This window comes from Rattus norvegicus, chromosome 16 (assembly GCF_021556685.1).
Source record: "Rattus norvegicus strain SHRSP/BbbUtx chromosome 16, alternate assembly SHRSP_T2T, whole genome shotgun sequence".
NCBI lineage: Eukaryota > Metazoa > Chordata > Mammalia > Rodentia > Muridae > Rattus > Rattus norvegicus.
In genome coordinates, this window is record NC_141549.1 from 44143114 (window position 1) to 44167728 (window position 24615).

Genomic DNA, 24615 nt, shown 5'->3' on the forward strand with positions numbered 1-24615 from the left:
AATTTTCACGAATGGACTCAAAATTTCTAGGCGAATTCAGTGAGTTCCCAATGGGACATGCTTGTATGAGTGTGCTTTTCAATATGTAACAACATTTTAAGGAACGGACTCTAAGTATCATGGTGAATTCAATAGGTTCCCAATAGGATTCGCATGTTAAGTTTGTTATTCAAGATAGAGCGACGTTTTAAGGAAAGGAAACACTCTTTGTCTGTGAATTCAGTTAGTTCCCAGGAGCAGGCTCTTGTAATATGCGTACTTCTTAAGATTTATCAAAATTTGGTGTGCCGAATCTGAGAAACATGGTGAATTCGGTTAGTTCCCACTAGGTCGCAGTAGTAATAAGTGGACTGTTCGGGATATAGAAAAATTTTCACGAATGGAATCAAAATTTCTAGGCGAATTCAGTGAGTTCCCAATGGGACATGCTTGTATGAGTGTGCTTTTCAATATGTAACAACATTTTAAGGAACGGACTCTAAGTATCATGGTGAATTCAGTAGGTTCCCAATAGGATTCGCATGTAATAAGCTTGTTATTCAAGATAGAGCGACGTTTTAAGGAACGGAAACACTCTTTCTCTGTGATTTCAGTTAGTTCCCAGGAGCAGGCTCTTGTAATATGCGTACTTCTAAAGATTTATCAAAATTTGGTGTGCCGAATATGAGAAACATGGTGAATTCGGTTAGTTCCCAATAGGCCGCAGTAGTAATAAGTGGACTGTTCGGGATATAGAAAAAATTTCAAGAATGGAATCAAAATTTCTAGGCGAATTCAGTGAGTTCCCAATGGGACATGCTTGTATGAATGTGCTTTTCAATATGTAACAACATTTTAAGGAACGGACTCTAAGAATCATGGTGAATTCAGTAGGTTCCCAATAGGATTCGCATGTAATAAGCTTGTTATTCAAGATAGAGCAACGTTTTAAGGAACGGAAACACTGTTTCTCTGTGAATTCAGTTAGTTCCCAGTAGCAGGCTCTTGTAATATGCGTACTTCTAAAGATTTATCAAATTTGGTGTGCCGAATCTGAGTAACATGGTGAATTCGGTTAGTTCCCAATAGGCCGCAGTAGTAATAAGTGGACTGTTCGGGATATAGAAAAATTTTCCCGAATGGAATCAAAATTTCTAGGCGAATTCAGTGAGTTCCCAATGGCACATGCTTGTGTGAGTGTGCTTTTCAGTATGTAACAACATTTTAAGGAACGGACTCTAAGTATCATGGTGAATTCAGTAGGTTCCCAAGAGGATTCGCATGTAATAAGCTTGTTATTCAAGATAGAGCAACGTTTTAAGGAACGGAAACACTGTTTCTCTGTGAATTCAGTTAGTTCCCAGTAGCAGGCTCTTGTAATATGCGTACACCTAAAGATTTATCAAAATTTGGTGTGCCGAATCTGAGTAACATGGTGAATTCGGTTAGTTCCCAATAGGCCGCAGTAGTAATAAGTGGACTGTTCGGGATATAGAAAAATTTTCACGAATGGAATCAAAATTTCTAGGCGAATTCAGTGAGTTCCCAATGGGACATGCTTGTATGAGTGTGCTTTTCAATATGTAACAACATTTTAAGGAACGGACTCTAAGTATCATGGTGAATTCAGTAGGTTCCCAAGAGGATTCGCATGAAATAAGCTTGTTATTCAAGATAGTGCAACGTTTTAAGGAACGGAAACACTGTTTCTCTGTGAATTCAGTTAGTTCCCATAGCAGGCTCTTGTAATATGCGTACTTCTAAAGATTTATCAAAATTTGGTGTGCCGAATCTGAGTAACATGGTGAATTCGGTTAGTTCCCAATAGGCCGCAGTAGTAATAAGTGGACTGTTCGGGATATAGAAAAATTTTCACGAATGGAATCAAAATTTCTAGGCGAATTCAGTGAGTTCCCAATGGGACATGCTTGTATGAGTGTGCTTTTCAATATGTAACAACATTTTAAGGAACGGACTCTAAGTATCATGGTGAATTCAGTAGGTTCCCAAGAGGATTCGCATGAAATAAGCTTGTTATTCAAGATAGTGCAACGTTTTAAGGAACGGAAACACTGTTTCTCTGTGAATTCAGTTAGTTCCCATAGCAGGCTCTTGTAATATGCGTACTTCTAAAGATTTATCAAAATTTGGTGTGCCGAATCTGAGTAACATGGTGAATTCGGTTAGTTCCCAATAGGCCGCAGTAGTAATAAGTGGACTGTTCGGGATATAGAAAAATTTTCACGAATGGAATCAAAATTTCTAGGCGAATTCAGTGAGTTCCCAATGGGACATGCTTGTATGAGTGTGCTTTTCAATATGTAACAACATTTTAAGGAACGGACTCTAAGTATCATGGTGAATTCAGTAGGTTCCCAATAGGATTCGCATGTAATAAGCTTGTTATTCAAGATAGAGCAACGTTTTAAGGAACGGAAACACTGTTTCTCTGTGAATTAAGTTAGTTCCCAGTAGCAGGCTCTTGTAATATGCGTACTTCTAAAGATTTATCAAAATTTGGTGTTCCGAATCTGAGTAACATGATGAATTCGGTTAGTTCCCAATAGGCCGCAGTAGTAATAAGTGGACTGTTCGGGCTATAGAAAAATTTTCAAGAATGGAATCAAAATTTTAGGCGAATTCAGTGAGTTCCCAATGGGATATGCTTGTATGAGTGTGCTTTTCAGTATGTAACAACATTTTAAGGAACGGACTCTAAGTATCATGGTGAATTCAGTAGGTTCCCAATAGGATTCGCATGTAATAAGCTTGTTATTCAAGATAGAGCAACGTTTTAAGGAACGGAAACACTGTTTCTCTGTGAATTCAGTTAGTTCCCATTAGCAGGCTCTTGTAATATGCGTACTTCTAAAGATTTATCAAAATTTGGTGTGCCGAATCTGAGTAACATAGTGAATTCGGTTAGTTCCCAATAGGCCGCAATAGTAATAAGTGGACTGTTCGGGATATAGAAAAATTTTCACGAATGGAATCAAAATTTCTAGGCGAATTCAGTGAGTTCCCAATGGGACATGCTTGTGTGAGTGTGCTTTTCTATATGTAACAACATTTTAAGAACGGAGTCTAAGTATCATGGTGAATTCAGTAGGTTCCCAATAGGATTCGCATGTAATAAGCTTGTTATTCAAGATAGAGCGACGTTTTAAGGAACGGAAACACTGTTTCTCTGTGAATTGAGTTAGTTCCCAGTAGCAGGCACTTGTAATATGCGTACTTCTAAAGATTTATCAAAATTTGGTGTGCCGATTCTGAGTAACATGGTGAATTCGGTTAGTTCCCACTAGGCCGCAGTAGTAATAAGTGGACTGTTCGGGATATAGAAAAATTTTCACGAATGGACTCAAAATTTCTAGGCGAATTCAGTGAGTTCCCAATGGGACATGCTTGTATGAGTGTGCTTTTCAATATGTAACAACATTTTAAGGAACGGACTCTAAGTATCATGGTGAATTCAATAGGTTCCCAATAAGATTCGCATGTTAAGTTTGTTATTCAAGATAGAGCGACGTTTTAAGGAAAGGAAACACTCTTTCTCTGTGAATTCAGTTAGTTCCCAGGAGCAGGCTCTTGTAATATGCGTACTTCTTAAGATTTATCAAAATTTGGTGTGCCGAATCTGAGAAACATGGTGAATTCGGTTAGTTCCCACTAGGCCGCAGTAGTAATAAGTGGACTGTTCGGGATATAGAAAAATTTTCATGAATGGAATCAAAATTTCTAGGCGAATTCAGTGAGTTCCCAATGGGACATGCTTGTATGAGTGTGCTTTTCAATATGTAACAACATTTTAAGGAACGGACTCTAAGTATCATGGTGAATTCAGTAGGTTCCCAATAGGATTCGCATGTAATAAGCTTGTTATTCAAGATAGAGCGACGTTTTAAGGAACGGAAACACTCTTTCTCTGTGAATTCAGTTAGTTCCCAGGAGCAGGCTCTTGTAATATGCATACTTCTAAAGATTTATCAAAATTTGGTGTGCCGAATATGAGAAACATGGTGAATTCGGTTAGTTCCCAATAGGCCGCAGTAGTAATAAGTGGACTGTTCGGGATATAGAAAAAATTTCAAGAATGGAATCAAAATTTCTAGGCGAATTCAGTGAGTTCCCAATGGGACATGCTTGTATGAGTGTGCTTTTCAACATGTAACAACATTTTGAGGAACGGACTCTAAGTATCATGGTGAATTCAGTAGGTTCCCAATAGGATTCGCATGTAATAAGCTTGTTATTCAAGATAGAGCGACGTTTTAAGGAACGGAAACACTGTTTCTCTGTGAATTCAGTTAGTTCCCATAGCAGGCTCTTGTAATATGCGTACTTCTAAAGATTTATCAAAATTTGGTGTGCCGAATCTGAGTAACATAGTGAATTCGGTTAGTTCCCAATAGGCCGCAATAGTAATAAGTGGACTGTTCGGGATATAGAAAAATTTTCACGAATGGAATCAAAATTTCTAGGCGAATTCAGTGAGTTCCCAATGGGACATGCTTGTGTGAGTGTGCTTTTCTATATGTAACAACATTTTAAGAACGGAGTCTAAGTATCATGGTGAATTCAGTAGGTTCCCAATAGGATTCGCATGTAATAAGCTTGTTATTCAAGATAGAGCAACGTTTTAAGGAACGGAAACACTGTTTCTCTGTGAATTCAGTTAGTTCCCAGTAGCAAGCACTTGTAATATGCGTACTTCTAAAGATTTATCAAAATTTGGTGTGCCGATTCTGAGTAACATGGTGAATTCGGTTAGTTCCCACTAGGCCGCAGTAGTAATAAGTGGACTGTTCGGGATATAGAAAAATTTTCACGAATGGACTCAAAATTTCTAGGCGAATTCAGTGAGTTCCCAATGGGACATGCTTGTATGAGTGTGCTTTTCAATATGTAACAACATTTTAAGGAACGGACTCTAAGTATCATGGTGAATTCAATAGGTTCCCAATAGGATTCGCATGTTAAGTTTGTTATTCAAGATAGAGCGACGTTTTAAGGAAAGGAAACACTCTTTCTCTGTGAATTCAGTTAGTTCCCAGGAGCAGGCTCTTGTAATATGCGTACTTCTTAAGATTTATCAAAATTTGGTGTGCCGAATCTGAGAAACATGGTGAATTCGGTTAGTTCCCACTAGGCCGCAGTAGTAATAAGTGGACTGTTCGGGATATAGAAAAATTTTCACGAATGGAATCAAAATTTCTAGGCGAATTCAGTGAGTTCCCAATGGGACATGCTTGTATGAGTGTGCTTTTCAATATGTAACAACATTTTAAGGAACGGACTCTAAGTATCATGGTGAATTCAGTAGGTTCCCAATAGGATTCGCATGTAATAAGCTTGTTATTCAAGATAGAGCAACGTTTTAAGGAACGGAAACACTGTTTCTCTGTGAATTCAGTTAGTTCCCAGTAGCAGGCTCTTGTAATATGCGTACTTCTTAAGATTTATCAAATTTGGTGTGCCGAATCTGAGTAACATGGTGAATTCGGTTAGTTCCCAATAGGCCGCAGTAGTAATAAGTGGACTGTTCGGGATATAGAAAAATTTTCCCGAATGGAATCAAAATTTCTAGGCGAATTCAGTGAGTTCCCAATGGCACATGCTTGTGTGAGTGTGCTTTTCAGTATGTAACAACATTTTAAGGAACGGACTCTAAGTATCATGGTGAATTCAGTAGGTTCCCAAGAGGATTCGCATGTAATAAGCTTGTTATTCAAGATAGAGCAACGTTTTAAGGAACGGAAACACTGTTTCTCTGTGAATTCAGTTAGTTCCCAGTAGCAGGCTCTTGTAATATGCGTACTTCTAAAGATTTATCAAAATTTGGTGTGCCGAATCTGAGTAACATGGTGAATTCGGTTAGTTCCCAATAGGCCGCAGTAGTAATAAGTGGACTGTTCGGGATATAGAAAAATTTTCACGAATGGAATCAAAATTTCTAGGCGAATTCAGTGAGTTCCCAATGGGACATGCTTGTATGAGTGTGCTTTTCAATATGTAACAACATGTTAAGGAACGGACTCTAAGTATCATGGTGAATTCAGTAGGTTCCCAAGAGGATTCGCATGAAATAAGCTAGTTATTCAAGATAGTGCAACGTTTTAAGGAACGGAAACACTGTTTCTCTGTGAATTCAGTTAGTTCCCATAGCAGGCTCTTGTAATATGCGTACTTCTAAAGATTTATCAAAATTTGGTGTGCCGAATCTGAGTAACATGGTGAATTCGGTTAGTTCCCAATAGGCCGCAGTAGTAATAAGTGGACTGTTCGGGATATAGAAAAATTTTCACGAATGGAATCAAAATTTCTAGGCGAATTCAGTGAGTTCCCAATGGGACATGCTTGTATGAGTGTGCTTTTCAATATGTAACAACATTTTAAGGAACGGACTCTAAGTATCATGGTGAATTCAGTAGGTTCCCAATAGGATTCGCATGTAATAAGCTTGTTATTCAAGATAGAGCAACGTTTTAAGGAACGGAAACACTGTTTCTCTGTGAATTAAGTTAGTTCCCAGTAGCAGGCTCTTGTAATATGCGTACTTCTAAAGATTTATCAAAATTTGGTGTTCCGAATCTGAGTAACATGATGAATTCGGTTAGTTCCCTATAGGCCGCAGTAGTAATAAGTGGACTGTTCGGGCTATAGAAAAATTTTCAAGAATGGAATCAAAATTTTAGGCGAATTCAGTGAGTTCCCAATGGGACATGCTTGTGTGAGTGTGCTTTTCTATATGTAACAACATTTTAAGAACGGAGTCTAAGTATCATGGTGAATTCAGTAGGTTCCCAATAGGATTCGCATGTAATAAGCTTGTTATTCAAGATAGAGCAACGTTTTAAGGAACGGAAACACTGTTTCTCTGTGAATTCAGTTAGTTCCCAGTAGCAGGCACTTGTAATATGCGTACTTCTAAAGATTTATCAAAATTTGGTGTGCCAATTCTGAGTAACATGGTGAATTCGGTTAGTTCCCACTAGGCCGCAGTAGTAATAAGTGGACTGTTCGGGATATAGAAAAATTTTCACGAATGGACTCAAAATTTCTAGGCGAATTCAGTGAGTTCCCAATGGGACATGCTTGTATGAGTGTGCTTTTCAATATGTAACAACATTTTAAGGAACGGACTCTAAGTATCATGGTGAATTCAATAGGTTCCCAATAGGATTCGCATGTTAAGTTTGTTATTCAAGATAGAGCGACGTTTTAAGGAAAGGAAACACTCTTTCTCTGTGAATTCAGTTAGTTCCCAGGAGCAGGCTCTTGTAATATGCGTACTTCTTAAGATTTATCAAAATTTGGTGTGCCGAATCTGAGAAACATGGTGAATTCGGTTAGTTCCCAGTAGGCCTCAGTAGTAATAAGTGGACTGTTCGGGATATAGAAAAATTTTCACGAATGGAATCAAAATTTCTAGGCGAATTCAGTGAGTTCCCAATGGGACATGCTTGTATGAGTGTGCTTTTCAATATGTAACAACATTTTAAGGAACCGACTCTAAGTATCATGGTGAATTCAGTAGGTTCCCAATAGGATTCGCATGTAATAAGCTTGTTATTCAAGATAGAGCGACGTTTTAAGGAACGGAAACACTCTTTCTCTGTGAATTCAGTTAGTTCCCAGGAGCAGGCTCTTGTAATATGCGTACTTCTAAAGATTTATCAAAATTTGGTGTGCCGAATATGAGAAACATGGTGAATTCGGTTAGTTCCCAATAGGCCGCAGTAGTAATAAGTGGACTGTTCGGGATATAGAAAAAATTTCAAGAATGGAATCAAAATTTCTAGGCGAATTCAGTGAGTTCCCAATGGGACATGCTTGTATGAATGTGCTTTTCAATATGTAACAACATTTTAAGGAACGGACTCTAAGTATCATGGTGAATTCAGTAGGTTCCCAATAGGATTCGCATGTAATAAGCTTGTTATTCAAGATAGAGCAACGTTTTAAGGAACGGAAACACTGTTTCTCTGTGAATTAAGTTAGTTCCCAGTAGCAGGCTCTTGTAATATGCGTACTTCTAAAGATTTATCAAAATTTGGTGTTCCGAATCTGAGTAACATGATGAATTCGGTTAGTTCCCTATAGGCCGCAGTAGTAATAAGTGGACTGTTCGGGCTATAGAAAAATTTTCAAGAATGGAATCAAAATTTTAGGCGAATTCAGTGAGTTCCCAATGGGACATGCTTGTGTGAGTGTGCTTTTCTATATGTAACAACATTTTAAGAACGGAGTCTAAGTATCATGGTGAATTCAGTAGGTTCCCAATAGGATTCGCATGTAATAAGCTTGTTATTCAAGATAGAGCAACGTTTTAAGGAACGGAAACACTGTTTCTCTGTGAATTCAGTTAGTTCCCAGTAGCAGGCACTTGTAATATGCGTACTTCTAAAGATTTATCAAAATTTGGTGTGCCGATTCTGAGTAACATGGTGAATTCGGTTAGTTCGCACTAGGCCGCAGTAGTAATAAGTGGACTGTTCGGGATATAGAAAAATTTTCACGAATGGACTCAAAATTTCTAGGCGAATTCAGTGAGTTCCCAATGGGACATTCTTGTATGAGTGTGCTTTTCAATATGTAACAACATTTTAAGGAACGGACTCTAAGTATCATGGTGAATTCAATAGGTTCCCAATAGGATTCGCATGTTAAGTTTGTTATTCAAGATAGAGCGACGTTTTAAGGAAAGGAAACACTCTTTCTCTGTGAATTCAGTTAGTTCCCAGGAGCAGGCTCTTGTAATATGCGTACTTCTTAAGATTTATCAAAATTTGGTGTGCCGAATCTGAGAAACATGGTGAATTCGGTTAGTTCCCACTAGGCCGCAGTAGTAATAAGTGGACTGTTCGGGATATAGAAAAATTTTCACGAATGGAATCAAAATTTCTAGGCGAATTCAGTGAGTTCCCAATGGGACATGCTTGTATGAGTGTGCTTTTCAATATGTAACAACATTTTAAGGAACGGACTCTAAGTATCATGGTGAATTCAGTAGGTTCCCAATAGGATTCGCATGTAATAAGCTTGTTATTCAAGATAGAGCGACGTTTTAAGGAACGGAAACACTCTTTCTCTGTGAATTCAGTTAGTTCCCAGGAGCAGGCTCTTGTAATATGCGTACTTCTAAAGATTTATCAAAATTTGGTGTGCCGAATATGAGAAACATGGTGAATTCGGTTAGTTCCCAATAGGCCGCAGTAGTAATAAGTGGACTGTTCGGGATATAGAAAAAATTTCAAGAATGGAATCAAAATTTCTAGGCGAATTCAGTGAGTTCCCATTGGGACATGCTTGTGTGAGTGTGCTTTTCTATATGTAACAACATTTTAAGAACGGACTCTAAGTATCATGGTGAATTCAGTAGGTTCCCAATAGGATTCGCAGGTAATTAGCTTGTTATTCAAGATAGAGCAACGTTTTAAGGAACGGAAACACTGTTTCTCTGTGAATTCAGTTAGTTCCCAGTAGCAGGCTCTTGTAATAGGCGTACTTCTAAAGATTTATCAAAATTTGGTGTGCCGATTCTGAGTAACATGGTGAATTCGGTTAGTTCCCACTAGGCCGCAGTAGTAATAAGTGGACTGTTCGGGATATAGAAAAATTTTCACGAATGGAATCAAAATTTCTAGGCGAATTCAGTGAGTTCCCAATGGGACATGCTTTTAAGAGTGTGCTTTTCAATATGTAACAACATTTTAAGGAACGGACTCTAAGTATCATGGTGAACTCAATAGGTTCCCAATAGGATTCGCATGTAATAAGTTTGTTATTCAAGATAGAGCGACATTTTAAGGAACGGAAACACTCTTTCTCTGTGAATTCAGTTAGTTCCCAGGAGCAGGCTCTTGTAATATGCGTACTTCTTAAGGTTTATCAAAATTTGGTGTGCCGAATCTGAGAAACATGGGGAATTCGGTTAGTTCCCACTAGGCCGCAGTAGTAATAAGTGGACTGTTCGGGATATGGAAAAATTTTCACGAATGGAATCAAAATTTCTAGGCGAATTCAGTGAGTTCCCAATGGGACATGCTTGTATGAATGTGCTTTTCAATATGTAACAACATTTTAAGGAACGGACTCTAAGTATCATGGTGAATTCAGTAGGTTCCCAATAGGATTCGCATGTAATAAGCTTGTTATTCAAGATAGAGCGACGTTTTAAGGAACGGAAACACTCTTTCTCTGTGAATTCAGTTAGTTCCCAGGAGCAGGCTCTTGTAATATGCGTACTTCTTAAGATTTATCAAAATTTGGTGTGCCGAATCTGAGAAACATGGTGACTTCGGTTAGTTCCCAATAGGCCGCAGTAGTAATAAGTGGACTGTTCGGGATATAGAAAACATTTAAAGAATGGAATCAAATTTTCTAGGCGAATTCAGTGAGTTCCCAATGGGACATGCTTGTATGAATGTGCTTTTCAATATGTAACAACATTTTAAGGAACGGACTCTAAGTATCATGGTGAATTCAGTAGGTTCCCAATAGGATTCGCATGTAATAAGCTTGTTATTCAAGATAGAGCAACGTTTTAAGGAACGGAAACACTGTTTCTTTGTGAATTCAGTTAGTTCCCAGTAGCAGGCTCTTGTAATATGCATACTTCTAAAGATTTATCAAATTTAGTGTGCTGAATCTGAGTAACATGGTGAATTCGGTTAGTTCCCAATAGGCCGCAGTAGTAATAAGTGGACTGTTCGGGATATAGAAAAATTTTCCCGAATGGAATCAAAATTTCTAGGCGAATTCAGTGAGTTCCCAATGGGACATGCTTGGGTGAGTGTGCTTTTCACTATGTAACAACATTTTAAGGAACGGACTCTAAGTATCATGGTGAATTCAGTAGGTTCCCAAGAGGATTCGCATGTAATAAGCTTGTTATTCAAGATAGAGCAACGTTTTAAGGAACGGAAACACTGTTTCTCTGTGAATTCAGTTAGTTCCCAGTAGCAGGCTCTTGTAATATGCGTACTTCTAAAGATTTATCAAAATTTGGTGTGCCGAATCTGAGTAACATGGTGAATTCGGTTAGTTCCCAATAGGCCGCAGTAGTAATAAGTGGACTGTTCGGGATATAGAAAAATTTTCACGAATGGAATCAAAATTTCTAGGCGAATTCAGTGAGTTCCCAATGGGACATGCTTGTATGAGTGTGCTTTTCAAAATGTAACAACATTTTAAGGAACGGACTCTAAGTATCATGGTGAATTCAGTAGGTTCCCAATAGGATTCGCATGTAATAAGCTTGTTATTCAAGATAGAGCGACGTTTTAAGGAACGGAAACACTCTTTCTCTGTGAATTCAGTTAGTTCCCAGGAGCAGGCTCTTGTAATATGCGTACTTCTTAAGATTTATCAAAATTTGGTGTGCCGAATCTGAGAAACATGGTGACTTCGGTTAGTTCCCAATAGGCCGCAGTAGTAATAAGTGGACTGTTCGGGATATAGAAAAATTTTCACGAATGGAATCAAAATTTCTAGGCGAATTCAGTGAGTTCCCAATGGGACATGCTTGTATGAGTGTGCTTTTCAATATGTAACAACATTTTAAGGAACGGACTCTAAGTATCATGGTGAATTCAGTAGGTTCCCAATAGGATTCGCATGTAATAAGCTTGTTATTCAAGATAGAGCAACGTTTTAAGGAACGGAAACACTGTTTCTCTGTGAATTCAGTTAGTTCCCAGTAGCAGGCTCTTGTAATATGCGTACTTCTAAAGATTTATCAAAATTTGGTGTGCCGAATCTGAGTAACATGGTGAATTCGGTTAGTTCCCAATAGGCCGCAGTAGTAATAAGTGGACTGTTCGGGATATAGAAAAATTTTCAAGAATGGAATCAAAAGTTCTAGGCGAATTCAGTGAGTTCCCAATGGGACATGCTTGTATGAGTGTGCTTTTCAAAATGTAACAACATTTTAAGGAACGGACTCTAAGTATCATGGTGAATTCAGTAGGTTCCCAATAGGATTCGCATGTAATAAGCTTGTTATTCAAGATAGAGCGACGTTTTATGGAACGGAAACACTCTTTCTCTGTGAATTCAGTTAGTTCCCAGGAGCAGGCTCTTGTAATATGCGTACTTCTTAAGATTTATCAAAATTTGGTGTGCCGAATCTGAGAAACATGGTGACTTCGGTTAGTTCCCAATAGGCCGCAGTAGTAATAAGTGGACTGTTCGGGATATAGAAAAAATTTCAAGAATGGAATCAAAATTTCTAGGCGAATTCAGTGAGTTCCCAATGGGACATGCTTGTATGAATGTGCTTTTCAATATGTAACAACATTTTAAGGAACAGACTCTAAGTATCATGGTGAATTCAGTAGGTTCCCAATAGGATTCGCATGTAATAAGCTTGTTATTCAAGATAGAGCAAAGTTTTAAGGAACGGAAACACTGTTTCTCTGGGAATTCAGTTAGTTCCCAGTAGCAGGCTCTTGTAATATGCGTACTTCTAAAGATTTATCAAATTTGGTGTGCCGAATCTGAGTAACATGGTGAATTCGGTTAGTTCCCAATAGGCCGCAGTAGTAATAAGTGGACTGTTCGGGATATAGAAAAATTTTCCCGAATGGAATCAAAATTTCTAGGCGAATTCAGTGAGTTCCCAATGGGACATGCTTGGGTGAGTGTGCTTTTCACTATGTAACAACATTTTAAGGAACGGACTGTAAGTATCATGGTGAATTCAGTAGGTTCCCAAGAGGATTCGCATGTAATAAGCTTGTTATTCAAGATAGAGCAACGTTTTAAGGAACGGAAACACTGTTTCTCTGTGAATTCAGTTAGTTCCCAGTAGCAGGCTCTTGTAATATGCGTACTTCTAAAGATTTATCAAAATTTGGTGTGCCGAATCTGAGTAACATGGTGAATTCGGTTAGTTCCCAATAGGCCGCAGTAGTAATAAGTGGACTGTTCGGGATATAGAAAAATTTTCACGAATGGAATCAAAATTTCTAGGCCAATTCAGTGAGTTCCCAATGGGACATGCTTGTATGAGTGTGCTTTTCAATATGTAAGAACATTTTAAGGAACGGACTCTAAGTATCATGGTGAATTCAGTAAGTTCCCAACAGGATTCGCATGTAATAAGCTTGTTATTCAAGATAGAGCAACGTTTTAAGGAACGGAAACACTGTTTCTCTGTGAATTCAGTTAGTTCCCAGGAGCAGGCTCTTGTAATATGCGTACTTCTAAAGATTTATCAAAATTTGGTGTGCCGAATCTGAGTAACATGGTGAATTCGGTTAGTTCCCAATAGGCCGCAGTAGTAATAAGTGGACTGTTCGGGATATAGAAAAATTTTCACGAATGGAATCAAAATTTCTAGGCGAATTCAGTGAGTTCCCAATGGGACATGCTTGTATGAGTGTGCTTTTCAATATGTAACAACATTTTAAGGAACGGACTCTAAGTATCATGGTGAATTCAGTAGGTTCCCAATAGGATTCGCATGTAATAAGCTTGTTATTCAAGATAGAGCAACGTTTTAAGGAACGGAAACACTGTTTCTCTGGGAATTCAGTTAGTTCCCAGTAGCAGGCTCTTGTAATATGCGTACTTCTAAAGATTTATCAAAATTTGGTGTGCCGAATCTGAGTAACATGGTGAATTCGGTTAGTTCCCAATAGGCCGCAGTAGTAATAAGTGGACTGTTCGGGATATAGAAAAATTTTCAAGAATGGAATCAAAATTTCTAGGCGAATTCAGTGAGTTCCCAATGGGACATGCTTGTATGAGTGTGCTTTTCAAAATGTAACAACATTTTAAGGAACGGACTCTAAGTATCATGGTGAATTCAGTAGGTTCCCAATAGGATTCGCATGTAATAAGCTTGTTATTCAAGATAGAGCAACGTTTTAAAGAACGGAAACACTGTTTCTCTGTGAATTCAGTTAGTTCCCAGTAGCAGTCTCTTGTAATATGCGTACTTCTAAAGATTTATCAAAATTTGGTGTGCCGAATCTTAGTAACATGGTGAATTCGGTTAGTTCCCAATAGGCCGCAGTAGTAATAAGTGGACTGTTCGGGATATAGAAAAATTTTCACGAATGGAATCAAAATTTCTAGGCGAATTCAGTGAGTTCCCAATGGGACATGCTTGTATGAGTGTGCTTTTCAATATGTAACAACATTTTAAGGAACGGACTCTAAGTATCATGGTGAATTCAGTAGGTTCCCAATAGGATTCGCATGTAATAAGCTTGTTATTCAAGATAGAGCAACGTTTTAAGGAACGGAAACACTGTTTCTCTGTGAATTCAGTTAGTTCCCAGTAGCAGGCTCTTGTAATATGCGTACTTCTAAAGATTTATCAAAATTTGGTGTGCCAAATCTGAGTAACATGGTGAATTCGGTTAGTTCCCAATAGGCCGCAGTAGTAATAAGTGGACTGTTCGGGATATAGAAAAATTTTCACGAATGGAATCAAAATTTCTAGGCGAATTCAGTGAGTTCCCAATGGGACATGCTTGTATGAGTGTGCTTTTCAATATGTAACAACATTTTAAGGAACGGACTCTAAGTATCATGGTGAATTCAGTAGGTTCCCAATAGGATTCGCATGTAATAAGCTTGTTATTCAAGATAGAGCAACGTTTTAAGGAACGGAAACACTGTTTCTCTGTGAATTCAGTTAGTTCCCAGTAGCAGGCTCTTGTAATATGCGTACTTCTAAAGATTTATCAAAATTTGGTGTGCCGAATCTGAGTAACATGGTGAATTCGGTTAGTTCCCTATAGGCCGCAGTAGTAATAAGTGGACTGTTCGGGATATAGAAAAATTTTCACGAATGGAATCAAAATTTCTAGGCGAATTCAGTGAGTTCCCAATGGGACATGCTTGTATGAGTGTGCTTTTCATTATGTAACATATTTTAAGGAACGGACTCTAAGTATCATGGTGACGTCAGTAGGTTCCCAATAGGATTCGCATGTAATAAGCTTGTTATTCAAGATAGAGCAACGTTTTAAGGAACGGAAACACTGTTTCTCTGTGAATTCAGTTAGTTCCCAGTAGCAGGCTCTTGTAATATGCGTACTTCTAAAGATTTATCAAAATTTGGTGTGCCGAATCTGAGTAACATGGTGAATTCGGTTAGTTCCCCATAGGCCGCAGTAGTAATAAGTGGACTGTTCGGGATATAGAAAAATATTCACGAATGGAATCAAAATTTCTAGGCGAATTCAGTGAGTTCCCAATGGGACATGCTTGTATAGTGTGCTTTTCAATATGTAACAACATTTTAAGGAACGGACTCTAAGTATCATGGTGAATTCAGTAGGTTCCCAATAGGATTCGCATGTAATAAGCTTGTTATTCAAGATAGAGCAACGTTTTAAGGAACGGAAACACTGTTTCTCTGTGAATTCAGTTAGTTCCCATAGCAGGCTCTTGTAATAGGCGTACTTCTAAAGATTTATCAAAATTTGGTGTGCCGAATCTGAGTAACATGGTGAATTCGGTTAGTTCCCAATAGGCCGCAGTAGTAATAAGTGGACTGTTCGGGGTATAGAAAAATTTTCACGAATGGAATCAAAATTTCTAGGCGAATTCAGTGAGTTCCCAATTGGACATGCTTGTATGAGTGTGCTTTTCAATATGTAACAACATTTTAAGGAACGGACTCTAAGTATCATGGTGAAATCAGTAGGTTCCCAATAGGATTCGCATGTAATAAGCTTGTTATTCAAGATAGAGCAACGTTTTAAGGAACGGAAACACTGTTTCTCTGTGAATTCAGTTAGTTCCCAGTAGCAGGCTCTTGTAATATGCGTACTTCTAAAGATTTATCAAAATTTGGTGTGCCGAATCTGAGTAACATGGTGAATTCGGTTAGTTCCCAATAGGCCGCAGTAGTAATAAGAGGACTGTTCGGGATATAGAAAAATTTTCACGAATGGAATCAAAATTTCTAGGCGAATTCAGTGAGTTCCCAATGGGACATGCTTGCATGAGTGTGCTTTTCAATATGTAACAACATTTTAAGGAACGGACTCTAAGTATCATGGTGAATTCAGTAGGTTCCGAATAGGATTCGCATGTAATAAGCTTGTTATTCAAGATAGAGCAACGTTTTAAGGAACGGAAACACTGTTTCTCTGTGAATTCAGTTAGTTCCCAGTAGCAGGCTCTTGTAATATGCGTACTTCTAAAGATTTATCAAAATTTGGTGTGCCGAATCTGAGTAACATGGTGAATTCGGTTAGTTCCCAATAGGCCGCAGTAGTAATAAGTGGACTGTTCGGGATATAGAAAAATTTTCACGAATGGAATCAAAATTTCTAGGCCAATTCAGTGAGTTCCCAATGGGACATGCTTGTATGAGTGTGCTTTTCAATATGTAAGAACATTTTAAGGAACGGACTCTAAGTATCATGGTGAATTCAGTAAGTTCCCAACAGGATTCGCATGTAATAAGCTTGTTATTCAAGATAGAGCAACGTTTTAAGGAACGGAAACACTGTTTCTCTGTGAATTCAGTTAGTTCCCAGGAGCAGGCTCTTGTAATATGCGTACTTCTAAAGATTTATCAAAATTTGGTGTGCCGAATCTGAGTAACATGGTGAATTCGGTTAGTTCCCAATAGGCCGCAGTAGTAATAAGTGGACTGTTCGGGATATAGAAAAATTTTCACGAATGGAATCAAAATTTCTAGGCGAATTCAGTGAGTTCCCAATGGGACATGCTTGTATGAGTGTGCTTTTCAATATGTAACAACATTTTAAGGAACGGACTCTAAGTATCATGGTGAATTCAGTAGGTTCCCAATAGGATTCGCATGTAATAAGCTTGTTATTCAAGATAGAGCAACGTTTTAAGGAACGGAAACACTGTTTCTCTGGGAATTCAGTTAGTTCCCAGTAGCAGGCTCTTGTAATATGCGTACTTCTAAAGATTTATCAAAATTTGGTGTGCCGAATCTGAGTAACATGGTGAATTCGGTTAGTTCCCAATAGGCCGCAGTAGTAATAAGTGGACTGTTCGGGATATAGAAAAATTTTCAAGAATGGAATCAAAATTTCTAGGCGAATTCAGTGAGTTCCCAATGGGACATGCTTGTATGAGTGTGCTTTTCAAAATGTAACAACATTTTAAGGAACGGACTGTAAGTATCATGGTGAATTCAGTAGGTTCCCAATAGGATTCGCATGTAATAAGCTTGTTATTCAAGATAGAGCAACGTTTTAAAGAACGGAAACACTGTTTCTCTGTGAATTCACTTAGTTCCCAGTAGCAGTCTCTTGTAATATGCGTACTTCTAAAGATTTATCAAAATTTGGTGTGCCGAATCTTAGTAACATGGTGAATTCGGTTAGTTCCCAATAGGCCGCAGTAGTAATAAGTGGACTGTTCGGGATATAGAAAAATTTTCACGAATGGAATCAAAATTTCTAGGCGAATTCAGTGAGTTCCCAATGGGACATGCTTGTATGAGTGTGCTTTTCAATATGTAACAACATTTTAAGGAACGGACTCTAAGTATCATGGTGAATTCAGTAGGTTCCCAATAGGATTCGCATGTAATAAGCTTGTTATTCAAGATAGAGCAACGTTTTAAGGAACGGAAACACTGTTTCTCTGTGAATTCAGTTAGTTCCCAGTAGCAGGCTCTTGTAATATGCGTACTTCTAAAGATTTATCAAAATTTGGTGTGCCAAATCTGAGTAACATGGTGAATTCGGTTAGTTCCCAATAGGCCGCAGTAGTAATAAGTGGACTGTTCGGGATATAGAAAAATTTTCACGAATGGAATCAAAATTTCTAGGCGAATTCAGTGAGTTCCCAATGGGACATGCTTGTATGAGTGTGCTTTTCAATATGTAACAACATTTTAAGGAACGGACTCTAAGTATCATGGTGAATTCAGTAGGTTCCCAATAGGATTCGCATGTAATAAGCTTGTTATTCAAGATAGAGCAACGTTTTAAGGAACGGAAACACTGTTTCTCTGTGAATTCAGTTAGTTCCCAGTAGCAGGCTCTTGTAATATGCGTACTTCTAAAGATTTATCAAAATTTGGTGTGCCGAATCTGAGTAACATGGTGAATTCGGTTAGTTCCCTATAGGCCGCAGTAGTAATAAGTGGACTGTTCGGGATATAGAAAAATTTTCACGAATGGAATCAAAATTTCTAGGCGAATTCAGTGAGTTCCCAATGGGACATGCTTGTATGAGTGTGCTTTTCATTATGTAACATATTTTAAGGAACGGACTCTAAGTATCATGGTGACGTCAGTAGGTTCCCAATAGGATTCGCATGTAATAAGCTTGTTATTCAAAATAGAGCAACGTTTTAAGGAACGGAAACACTGTTTCTCTGTGAATTCAGTTAGTTCCCAGTAGCAGGCTCTTGTAATATGCGTACTTCTAAAGATTTATCAAAATTTGGTGTGCCGAATCTGAGTAACATGGTGAATTCGGTTAGTTCCCCATAGGCCGCAGTAGTAATAAGTGGACTGTTCGGGATATAGAAAAATTTTCACGAATGGAATCAAAATTTCTAGGCGAATTCAGTGAGTTCCCAATGGGACATGCTTGTATAGTGTGCTTTTCAATATGTAACAACATTTTAAGGAACGGACTCTAAGTATCATGGTGAATTCAGTAGGTTCCCAATAGGATTCGCATGTAATAAGCTTGTTATTCAAGATAGAGCAACGTTTTAAGGAACGGAAACACTGTTTCTCTGTGAATTCAGTTAGTTCCCATAGCAGGCTCTTGTAATAGGCGTACTTCTAAAGATTTTTCAAAATTTGGTGTGCCGAATCTGAGTAACATGGTGAATTCGGTTAGTTCCCAATAGGCCGCAGTAGTAATAAGTGGACTGTTCGGGGTATAGAAAAATTTTCACGAATGGAATCAAAATTTCTAGGCGAATTCAGTGAGTTCCCAATTGGACATGCTTGTATGAGTGTGCTTTTCAATATGTAACAACATTTTAAGGAACGGACTCTAAGTATCATGGTGAAATCAGTAGGTTCCCAATAGGATTCGCATGTAATAAGCTTGTTATTCAAGATAGAGCAACGTTTTAAGGAACGGAAACACTGTTTCTCTGTGAATTCAGTTAGTTCCCAGTAGCAGGCTCTTGTAATATGCGTACTTCTAAAGATTTATCAAAATTTGGTGTGCCGAATCTGAGGAACATGGTGAATTCGGTTAGTTCCCAATAGGCCGCAGTAGTAATAAGAGGACTGTTCGGGATATAGAAAAATTTTCACGAATGGAATCAAAATTTCTAGGCGAATTCAGTGAGTTCCCAATGGGACATGCTTGCATGAGTGTGCTTTTCAATATGTAACAACATTTCAAGGAACGGACTCTAAGTATCATGGTGAATTCAGTAGGTTCCGAATAGGATTCGCATGTAATAAGCTTGTTATTCAAGATAGAGCAACGTTTTAAGGAACGGAAACACTGTTTCTCTGTGAATTCAGTTAGTTCCCAGTAGCAGGCTCTTGTAATATGCGTACTTCTAAAGATTTATCAAAATTTGGTGTGCCGAATCTGAGTAACATGGTGAATTCGGTTAGTTCCCAATAGGCCGCAGTAGTAATAAGAGGACTGTTCGGGATATAGAAAAATTTTCACGAATGGAATCAAAATTTCTAGGCGAATTCAGTGAGTTCCCAATGGGACATGCTTGTATGAGTGTGCTTTTCAATATGTAACAACATTTTAAGGAACGGACTCTAAGTATCATGGTGAATTCAGTAGGTTCCGAATAGGATTCGCATGTAATAAGCTTGTTATTCAAGATAGAGCAACGTTTTAAGGAACGGAAACACTGTTTCTCTGTGAATTAAGTTAGTTCCCAGTAGCAGGCTCTTGTAATATGCGTACTTCTAAAGATTTATCAAAATTTGGTGTGCCGAATCTGAGTAACATGATGAATTCGGTTAGTTCCCAATAGGCCGCAGTAGGTATAAGTGGACTGTTCGGGATATAGAAAAATTTTCACGAATGGAATCAAAATTTCTAGGCGAATTCAGTGAGTTCCCAATGGGACATGCTTGTGTGAGTGTGCTTTTCAATATGTAACAACATTTAAGAACGGACTCTAAGTATCATGGTGAATTCAGTAGGTTCCCAAGAGGATTCGCATGTAATAAGCTTGTTATTCAAGATAGAGCAACGTTTTAAGGAACGGAAACACTGTTTCTCTGTGAATTCAGTTAGTTCCCAGTAGCAGGCTCTTGTAATATGCGTACTTCTAAAGATTTATCAAAATTTGGTGTGCCGAATCTGAGTAACATGATGAATTCGGTTAGTTCCCAATAGGCCGCAGTCGTAATAAGTGGACTGTTCGGGATATAGAAAAATTTTCACGAATGGAATCAAAATTTCTAGGCGAATTCAGTGAGTTCCCAATGGGACATGCTTGTATGAGTGTGCTTTTCAATATGTAACAACATTTTCAGGAACGGACTCTAAGTATCATGGTGAATTCAGTAGGTTCCGAATAGGATTCGCATGTAATAAGCTTGTTATTCAAGATAGAGCAACGTTTTAAGGAACGGAAACACTGTTTCTCTGTGAATTCAGTTAGTTCCCAGTAGCAGGCTCTTGTAATATGCGTACTTCTAAAGATTTATCAAAATTTGGTGTGCCGAATCTGAGTAACATGGTGAATTCGGTTAGTTCCCAATAGGCCGCAGTAGTAATAAGAGGACTGTTCGGGATATAGGAAAATTTTCACGAATGGAATCAAAATTTCTAGGCGAATTCAGTGAGTTCCCTATGGGACATGCTTGTATTAGTGTGCTTTTCAATATGTAACAACATTTTAAGGAACGGACTCTAAGTATCATGGTGAATTCCGTAGGTTCCCAAGAGGATTCGCATGTAATAAGCTTGTTATTCAAGATAGAGCAACGTTTTAAGGAACGGAAACACTGTTTCTCTGTGAATTCAGTTAGTTCCCAGTAGCAGGCTCTTGTAATATGCGTACTTCTAAAGATTTATCAAAATTTGGTGTGCCGAATCTGAGTAACATGGTGAATTCGGTTAGTTCCCAATAGGCCGCAGTAGTAATAAGAGGACTGTTCGGGATATAGAAAAATTTTCACGAATGGAATCAAAATTTCTAGGCGAATTCAGTGAGTTCCCAATTGGACATGCTTGTAGGAGTGTGCTTTTCAATATGTAACAACATTTTAAGGAACGGACTCTAAGTATCATGGTGAATTCAGTATGTTCCCAATAGGATTCGCATGTAATAAGCTTGTTATTCAAGATAGAGCAACGTTTTAAGGAACTGAAACACTGTTTCTATGTGAATTAAGTTAGTTCCCAGTAGCAGGCTCTTGTAATATGCGTACTTCTAAAGATTTATCAAAATTTGGTGTGCCGAATCTGAGTAACATGATGAATTCGATTAGTTCCCAATAGGCCGCAGTAGTAATAAGTGGACTGTTCGGGATATAGAAAAATTTTCACGAATGGAATCAAAATTTTAGGCGAATTCAGTGAGTTCCCAATGGGACATGCTTGTAAGAGTGTGCTTTTCAGTATGTAACAACATTTTAAGGAACGGACTCTAAGTATCATGGTGAATTCAGTAGGTTCCCAATAGGATTCGCATGTAATAAGCTTGTTATTCAAGATAGAGCAACGTTTTAAGGAACGGAAACACTGTTTCTCTGTGAATTCAGTTAGTTCCCAGTAGCAGGCTCTTGTAATATGCGTACTTCTAAAGATTTATCAAAATTTGGTGTGCCGAATCTGAGTAACATGGTGAATTCGGTTAGTTCCCAATAGGCCGCAGTCGTAATAAGTGGACTGTTCGGGATATAGAAAAATTTTCACGAATGGAATCAAAATTTCTAGGCGAATTCAGTGAGTTCCCAATGGGACATGCTTGTATGAGTGTGCTTTTCAATATGTAACAACATTTTAAGGAACGGACTCTAAGTATCATGGTGAAATCAGTAGGTTCCCAATAGGATTCGCATGTAATAAGCTTGTTATTCAAGATAGAGCAACGTTTTAAGGAACGGAAACACTGTTTCTCTGTGAATTCAGTTAGTTCCCAGTAGCAGGCTCTTGTAATATGCGTACTTCTAAAGATTTATCAAAATTTGGTGTGCCTAATCTGAGTAACATGGTGAATTCGGTTAGTTCCCAATAGGCCGCAGTAGTAATAAGAGGACTGTTCGGGATATAGAAAAATTTTCACGAATGGAATCAAAATTTCTAGGCGAATTCAGTGAGTTCCCAATGGGACATGCTTGTATGAGTGTGCTTTTCAATATGTAACAACATTTTAAGGAACGGACTCTAAGTATCATGGTGAATTCAGTATGTTCCCAATAGGATTCGCATGTAATAAGCTTGTTATTCAAGATAGAGCAACGTTTTAAGGAACGGAAACACTGTTTCTATGTGAATTAAGTTAGTTCCCAGTAGCAGGCTCTTGTAATATGCGTACTTCTAAAGATTTATCAAAATTTGGTGTGCCGAATCTGAGTAACATGATGAATTCGGTTAGTTCCCAATAGGCCGCAGTAGTAATAAGTGGACTGTTCGGGATATAGAAAAATTTTCACGAATGGAATCAAAATTTTAGGCGATTTCAGTGAGTTCCCAATAGGACATGCTTGTAAGAGTGTGCTTTTCAGTATGTAACAACATTTTAAGGAACGGACTCTAAGTATCATGGTGAATTCAGTAGGTTCCCAAGAGGATTCGCATGTAATAAGCTTGTTATTCAAGATAGAGCAACGTTTTAAGGAACGGAAACACTGTTTCTCTGTGAATTCAGTTAGTTCCCAGTAGCAGGCTCTTGTAATATGCGTACTTCTAAAGATTTATCAAAATTTGGTGTGCCGAATCTGAGTAATATGGTGAATTCGGTTAGTTTCCAATAGGCCGCAGTAGTAATAAGTGGACTGTTCGGGATATAGAAAAATTTTCACGAATGGAATCAAAATTTCTAGGCGAATTCAGTGAGTTCCCAATGGGACATGCTTGTATGAGTGTGCTTTTCATTATGTAACAACATTTTAAGGAACGGAGTCTAAGTATCATGGTGAATTCAGTAGGTCCCCAATAGGATTCGCATGTAATAAGCTTGTTATTCAAGATAGAGCAACGTTTTAAAGAACGGAAACACTGTTTCTCTGTGAATTCACTTAGTTCCCATTAGCAGGCTCCTGTAATATGCGTACTTCTAAAGATTTATCAAAATTTGGTGTGCCGAATCTGAGTAACATGGTGAATTCGGTTAGTTCCCAATAGGCCGCAATAGTAATAAGTGGACTGTTCGGGATATAGAAAAATTTTCACGAATGGAATCAAAATTTCTAGGCGAATTCAGTGAGTTCCCAATGGGACATGCTTGTGTGAGTGTGCTTTTCTATATGTAACAACATTTTAAGAACGGACTCTAAGTATCATGGTGAATTCAGTAGGTTCCCAATAGGATTCGCATGTAATAAGCTTGTTATTCAAGATAGAGCAACGTTTTAAGGAACGGAAACACTGTTTCTCTGTGAATTCAGTTAGTTCCCAATAGCAGGCTCTTGTAATATGCGTACTTCTAAAGATTTATCAAAATTTGGTGTGCCGAATCTGAGTAACATGATGAATTCGGTTAGTTCCCAATAGGCCGCAGTAGTAATAAGTGGACTGTTCGGGATATAGAAAAATTTTCACGAATGGAATCAAAATTTTAGGCGAATTCAGTGAGTTCCCAATGGGACATGCTTGTAAGAGTGTGCTTTTCAGTATGTAACAACATTTTAAGGAACGGACTCTAAGTATCATGGTGAATTCAGTAGGTTCCCATGAGGATTCGCATGTAATAAGCTTGTTATTCAAGATAGAGCAACGTTTTAAGGAACGGAAACACTGTTTCTCTGTGAATACCGTTAGTTCCCAGTAGCAGGCTCTTGTAATATGCGTACTTCTAAAGATTTATCAAAATTTGGTGTGCCGAATCTGAGTAATATGGTGAATTCGGTTAGTTTCCAATAGGCCGCAGTAGTAATAAGTGGACTGTTCGGGATATAGAAAAATTTTCACGAATGGAATCAAAATTTCTAGGCGAATTCAGTGAGTTCCCAATGGGACATGCTTGTATGAGTGTGCTTTTCAATATGTAACAACATTTTAAGGAACGGAGTCTAAGTATCATGGTGAATTCAGTAGGTCCCCAATAGGATTCGCATGTAATAAGCTTGTTATTCAAGATAGAGCAACGTTTTAAAGAACGGAAACACTGTTTCTCTGTGAATTCACTTAGTTCCCATTAGCAGGCTCCTGTAATATGCGTACTTCTAAAGATTTATCAAAATTTGGTGTGCCGAATCTGAGTAACATGGTGAATTCGGTTAGTTCCCAATAGGCCGCAATAGTAATAAGTGGACTGTTCGGGATATAGAAAAATTTTCACGAATGGAATCAAAATTTCTAGGCGAATTCAGTGAGTTCCCAATGGGACATGCTTGTGTGAGTGTGCTTTTCTATATGTAACAACATTTTAAGAACGGACTCTAAGTATCATGGTGAATTCAGTAGGTTCCCAATAGGATTCGCATGTAATAAGCTTGTTATTCAAGATAGAGCAACGTTTTAAGGAACGGAAACACTGTTTCTCTGTGAATTCAGTTAGTTCCC

General features: G+C 38.1%; 1 protein-coding gene; it reads left to right on the forward strand.

The window, feature by feature from the left end:
• Positions 1-24615, forward strand: part of Erich1 (glutamate-rich 1) — a gene marked incomplete at its 5' end in the record, with an annotated part of 52793804 nt that overhangs the window by 13272554 nt on the left and 39496635 nt on the right.